We start from the raw sequence: 7,214 nt of genomic DNA, 5'->3' as shown, positions 1-7,214 counted from the left end.
ATTGCATATAAATATTTCTGTTTTCGAGTTTAAGCCCCGATGATGGGATCTTCCGAGGATCTTGCGAAGGCGGGTATTTCTGAAAAAGTTTTCGAGGTGAAAAGATATCCTCGGGTCCCACCAGTATGATGGGAGGGCTCGAGAACCATCTTTAATAAAAGGCTTTTGCCCGAATTAGGTTCATTATGCACAAAAATTTTATTTTAAAAAGAAAATGTACGATGACCCCGATGACGGGAATTATTTGTCGAATTTGCGAAGGCGAGTTTCTCGGATAATTCCCTAGGTGAGAGAATATCCCGAGTCCCACCAGTATGATGGGCGGATTCGAAAAAATATCCTCGATAAAAGGTTATTCGTCCGGCATTTTTATCTCACGCCATGCATTTCATCTTACTTCACATTTGCATTTCATTTTAGGATAAATAAGGGATAAAATAAGATAATCATAACTAAGGAAATATAATAAAAATCTAATAGGATAATCTAAAAATGGTACCGTTCATGGAACGGGCGTCCCGGGGGTGCTAATCCTTCTCCGGGCGTAACCATACTCCCGAACTTAGATCTAGAAAAATGTAGACCAGTTTAAGGTTCTTTTCGGTGGGCTTAAAATTGATTTAAGGCTTCATCGATTAGAATCGAGTCAATGGGTGGCCAATCGCACCTAGTAAAAAAAGATTGGTGGCGACTCCTAGTTTAATTTTTTAGTGAGTTTTCACATTCGCGTCTGGCGGTCGGGTTCCCGGACCTGCACGTTACGAAAGTGTCTATGTATGAGTTGACAATCAACACAAAAAAATTTAGTTTCTAATACGATCAAATAATACAAAATCTACTTCTTTCCACGAAAGGCATGGCTTGTGACTCTTCCAAAAGTTATAATTGTGTAATTGTCATAATAATATCGACAAGATAAACTTCATGCTTGATATGAGTTGACTCTTCAACTTCTATATGATTCAGTTTTGTCACGTTTAATTAGTTAATGATTTTATCACTTAACCTAAATAACTCTAACACATCTAATTTTCTTCAGACTTATCTATCACTTTATTAACATTTTTATAAATTAATCAATTATTATGTTTAAACATGCTAATTGTATTGGGTGCTATTTGTACTTTTAACATGATGAGTTTAATTAAAAGGATTAGTAGCTACAAATCCATATGGTCAAGGGCGGATGTAAGAATTTTTCTGAGCAGTGTCATAACTAAAATAATAATAATAATAAGGAAATTAAATTATAGAAAGTAATATTTTTGAAGAGGAAGAGTAGTTTAGGTTTAATTATAGAAGGTAATTTTGTGAAGATGGAAAGTAGTTTAAGTTTTGATTTCTTTAATAAAATCTTAAATTATAGAAAGAAATTTTTTATCTTTCCATGTAGAATTTAAAGATTAGTATATAAATTACATTTTATAAATCTACTTTGACTTAGAATCTTAGACCCCACTCCTTACAAAATTACAAAAACAAAAATTAGTGGGTTCATTAGTATCATTAACTTCATAAAACTCTAACCTAAGTAATATACCAAATAAATTTTTTTTTAAATTTCCATGAATAAGTGGTGTCATGTGATGCCACTCCTTTCAATGTAGGTCCACCCATGCATATGGTTGCATACATCATTTTCTTCTATTTACATTTATCCTTCCAAAATGACTTCTTCAATGTTAAGTAAAGAAAACGAAACATTTGTTCACAACATTATGGTAAGCCCTTTACACTAACTAGTTAGTGATATCATGCAGGATTGATTATTGCTAGGTTTAATACTCACGTTATATTTCATGCCATTATTGCTAGGTTTATTATCATACTCACAATTTTGGAATTTATAAAGCCTCCATAAAGGGGTTTATACGTCTGTCACCTAACAAATTATTTTAATTAAATAATTAATTATGGATCCTCCATAATTAGGCATATATATGCAGCCTAATTAATACCAACGGCGTGCACAACCGTAGTTTAGGCAGCTTTTCCATATATATATATATATATATATATATATATATTTCATTTTATAATTCATAATAGACTTCATCCTTACTTATAATTTTTTTATTTTTTTGAAAGGCATCCTTATTTATAGTTTTTATATATATATATTTTTTTATAATTAGGAGAGAAAGGATTCGAACCTTGTTCTTTAGATAAGGAATTATACATTAATTAATGAGCCAAATACTCGGGTGCATCTTTATTTATAGTTAAATGGACACAAATAAATAAATCAACTTGTACAATTTTTAAACTTTATTTTGTGTGTGTATATATATATATATATATATATAAATGATAAGATGACAATGATTTTGTGAAGTATTTGAATGATATAAACAGTCACGAAAGCCGGTGAAAAGGAGTTTAGTTGGCTTTTGTTTTCATTGTAGGTAAAGGCCTGGCCAAACTGCAGTGACGTTTTGACTTACTTTTAGTCGTTGAAGACTACTTTCGTTCGTTTATGGTTTTGAACAATTGGCAAGGCAAAACATGCAAAGGTTTTTTATCTCTTTACGTTTCTCATGATTTTGTAATTAAAAAAAAAAAGAAAGAAAGAAAAGCTTTCTTTCTTACTTAACTAAACTTCAAAAGTCATTATCTTCAGTAGTCAAAAGAGAAAAAATAAATTAAGTTGAGAAAAAGTAGTCTCACCTTTTCAAACAAATGCCATGAATTGTTGGTAAAAAAAAGAGGATACCTAATTGAAAAAGGGCATTCAAAAATATTTTAGAAATTTTAGTTGTAGTTCAAATTAGTACCATAGTTTTCCATCTCTATCTGTATTGATGAAAGGAAAACTGAATTAATTACATATGCATAGATAGGAGAATAATTTTGCATTATGAAAAATTGTATATGTTTACACAAAAATCTAAATTATTAAAAAGTTTATGTTTCTTCAAAAGAATATCTAAAAGAAATTCTAAATATTATAAAGTTTTTCTGAACAACAAAATATTTAATTTCTTTTTTTTTTGTAATAAAAAAGATTTAAGTTTGATCGAAGCATATTTAAAATAATAATAATAAATTTCAATTAGTCTCTCTAGGGTCTACTCCTAAACCCTGTTGTATCATCAAACAAACATCTTAACCAATATTTACAATCTTGTAGGGTCTCGCTACAAAACAAACATCCCAGGATGAATATTTAAGTAATGAGAGAGAAATTAAGAGGAAAATTTGAAGTAGGAAATTAATCAAGGTGTGTCATTATTAATATTATGAAGGCATATATTTCAGCAGTAGGACCCCAATGATGCTAAAATATCTGTTTCTACCTAAATTGCTAAGATTTGCAGCTCAATTGAGACCACAAAAACATCCTTCCTTATTGTCTACAAGCGTATCCTTTGCTCCTGTTTGATTATTCTAGCCCAATTATATAATACAGCAGCAAGTGGAATGTTGTGAGATTCATGGCGTGCATGTCTAAAGCACCCATCCATTTAGTTATGAAAACAGCATAAGTCTTATAATTTAGGTGACCAGCCATGCCTTTTGAATATAATAAGATCATAGCTTGACATCTTTATAGAGTTTTATTCAATGATTATAAGTCTATTATAAAATTCAAAATCGCCATAAAGTTTTATAAATTACTTGCCACGTATTCATTTTAACTTATAATTTAAAAAAAAATCATTCACCTATGGTTTTTTCATAAAATTATGGTAGACCATTAATCCATGCAATCTCTACAAGTCTAAACATTTGAAAGAGACCAAACCACATTTAATTAATTAAAGCTTCAAGTCATTTGTTAGGGAAACTAACATCATAAATCTTTTACAATTTGCTACCTAATCTTGACATATCTTTTCTTTTGGGTTAGTAGACAGTCACTAACCATGAAAGACTTTCTATGACTACCAAACTAAAACAAGTCTAAAGAGAGAGGAAGGTTGAGATAATGAAAGATTGACAAAAACTTTTGGGAGAATTGGATAACATACGCATGACGTTTTGCTCATGTGGTGAGCCTAGAATGGTGCCAATTGGCAAATCCCAAAGTCCAAAAGCTTGATCAAAGGCCTTACGGTTTTGGAGATTTGCCTTTGTGAACACGAATGGCTTAAGTACACGAGTGGTTGGATCTTCTTGTGGGAGTTTTAAGTTAAGTTTGACAAAGATTGGGTACTACCTATCTGTACTGAAAAAAATGCCAAGATGGCTGCATTTTTGCTTACATTTAGTCATTACATCAGTTCAAAAGGTAGACTAATCCATGCCTTCCCCCACCCTCCCACAGTCATATTTTCAAATGAAATGACTTAATCATTCTTGTTACGCGTCTTATTTGAACTTCAATTGGATTCTAGCTAGGGGGCCACATATATTAACCAATTGATTCTGAGATTGTTGGTGGCGTGTTTAAGTACTTCGAGGAATCTGACGAAATTTTACATGTAGTTGAAGCCGACATAACAGCATAACAGCATGGTTCATGTCCATATAAATATATGTAGATTTTACGTAGTGATGATGACATATATTGGAGCATGGCATCCTGAGACCGTGTGAAGTGCAAAAGACGTCATCGTTTTCAAATTTATTCGAATACTTTCTTCTTTGAATTATAATAAGATAAAATAACTTATTAGAACAATTAAATTTAAGCCTTTCAAATCAACACTTCATTGATTATAAATTTAATATTTTTTCATAAAAATGTTAAATTTAAACTTTTGAAATGAGAAGATAAGATTACATGTTGGTGTATTTTTAAAATAAAATGTCGTCTCTTCATATAAAAAGTTATCTTACCACAAAGATTATGTTATAAAATGAAAAGCTATTTTAGTTAAAAAGTTATGTCATATAGTGCGACTATTGAATTGTAGGTGAATTTTTTCATGTGAACAGTTATGTTTCTTGATAAAGTGAAATGTTGAAAAAATTTCTTTATAACCAAAGGTTATGAAACAATTAAAAAACACCATAACTCAAAAATTTGAATATAAAAAGTTAACTTTTCATATTGTAACTCAAAAATTATATATTATGTCTTATAAAAAACAACTTAATTCAAACCCTTCAAATAAACACTTCATCGGTTATAATTTAATATTTCTTCATAAAAGTATTAGATTTGAATTTTTAAAATGGGAAGATAGGATTACTTGAATGATTAAAGAGAGTTATCTCTCTTTTCATGTAAATCAATTCAAATTTAAGTGATGTATTAATTGTATAATAGAAATTAAGTTTTTGATTTGCTGCTTCGACTTTGTTTAGTTTTAGTTTAATTTGTTATTTTCTTCTTACAAAATTATTAAAGGAAAAAGGCATAACATATAAAAAAAACTCTGAATTATTCAGGAAAATTTAAATAAAACTTTATTCTTTTATTATATAATCAAGATTTTATATTTTTATTTTAAGCGAAATGAACTTTTATAACTAATAGTTTACTAACTGTTATTAATTAAAATACCAATTGTCATTCGATATCATGTGATGCTGATGTGGTATGTTAACATGCTATTAAATGTTTTACATTTATTATTAACATTAAATGTTTTTTACTTTTTATATTCAAAAGTTTTGTTAAAAATATAAAAAATAATTAACGCAATAATCAAATGGTACTTAAATTGTCCAGTATTCCTTTGTTGGAAACATAGGTTCTTAATTCATGTGATCGGCTTAATTTTCTTTTCCAGATTGAAGTTAGGCAGCATTCCTACGTCCAAGCCTCAGGTTTGCCAAGCTCAGACCCAATAAGCTGGCCTTATTGGGCTCTGCCCTGCCCACCATCACCATTTTTTATTATTCCACTTAAATTGTTTCGAATTTCCTTCACTCAAATAACAAATAAAAATTTTTCCTTGAAAGCATAATTTCAGAAATGGCCCTCAAATTTTGTCAAAATATGTAATACAACTTATCTCTTTTATTAGATTCAATTAGGGATGGCAATGGGTTACAAGGTACCAGTGGATACCTGACTCGATTACAGAGGGTTAAGGTATCTTATAACCGAGTTTATGATGAGTTCGGATAACGAAATCGAGTTCGGGTACCACCTCTTGAGTACTCGTTATCCGAATCCAATTACCATTTATAAATATTTTATTATAATTTCAATACTTGAATTAAAATATGCAATTTTTATCAACTTTACAAGTAATTCTTTTTGTTAAAAATTAACAAATATATGAAAAGTGTGGTTACTCTAATTATTAATATGATGACATTAATATATTTAAATTAAAAATTATTAGATTATTAATTATGTTTAAATAATATGAATACATATCATATTATAAAGGAATAAAATTACTATTATATACATTTTTAATAAAAATGTATTTACTTTTTATTTTGTGTTAACATTACAAAATTATAACTTATAAAATTATTCATTATAATATATATACATTTATTTATATAAACTTATAAAATATATCCTTAAAGAGCTTTTGAGATTAGAATAGTTTTGAGACCTAGTTATTTTTTTTTAATTTTATGAAATTAAAGACAAATCCATATATTTAATTAAATTAATTAATGAAACAATGATTATTAATTGACTTGTAATATCTTTTAATACATACACTTTATATATTGTGTTAATTTATGAAGAATATAATTAATATTATATATATTTTTAGTATATATACTTTAAATATAAATATATTTACTTATAAAATTATTAATTATAATATATATACCTTTGTTTATATAAACTTATAAACTATATACCTAAAGAGAAGTTGTGAGATTAGAATAGTTATGGAACCTAAAATTTTTTTTTTTGCACCTGAACATTTGGCTTATTAGTTGGTGCATAGTCCCCTTGCCTACAGAGCAGGGTTCAAATCCTCTCTCCCCCAATTATTAAAAAAAAACTATTTTTTTTAAATTTTATGTAATTAAGGACAAACTCATATAGTTAATTAAACTTATAATATTGTTTAAGTTGTTTGGATATTTGTTTTTAGTTATTTAAGTTGATATTTGAAATATTTATTTGTGATTATTTAAATTTAAATTTTATTGTTTGTATGCTTTTATAAATTCAATTATTAGTGAATTATATGGAATATGGATGGAAATATTATTGTATATAGATATGGGTACGGATTTGGATTTAGATAATTGGATACTCATGAAGAGCATTTTAATAATTTTTTTACATAATCGAGATTTTAAACGGGTTCGGGTAATTATCAGATAATTGGTATGTATTAGGG

This window comes from Theobroma cacao, chromosome 7 (assembly GCF_000208745.1).
Source record: "Theobroma cacao cultivar B97-61/B2 chromosome 7, Criollo_cocoa_genome_V2, whole genome shotgun sequence".
Classification (NCBI taxonomy): Eukaryota; Viridiplantae; Streptophyta; class Magnoliopsida; order Malvales; family Malvaceae; genus Theobroma; species Theobroma cacao.
This window is presented reverse-complemented; position numbering follows the sequence as displayed.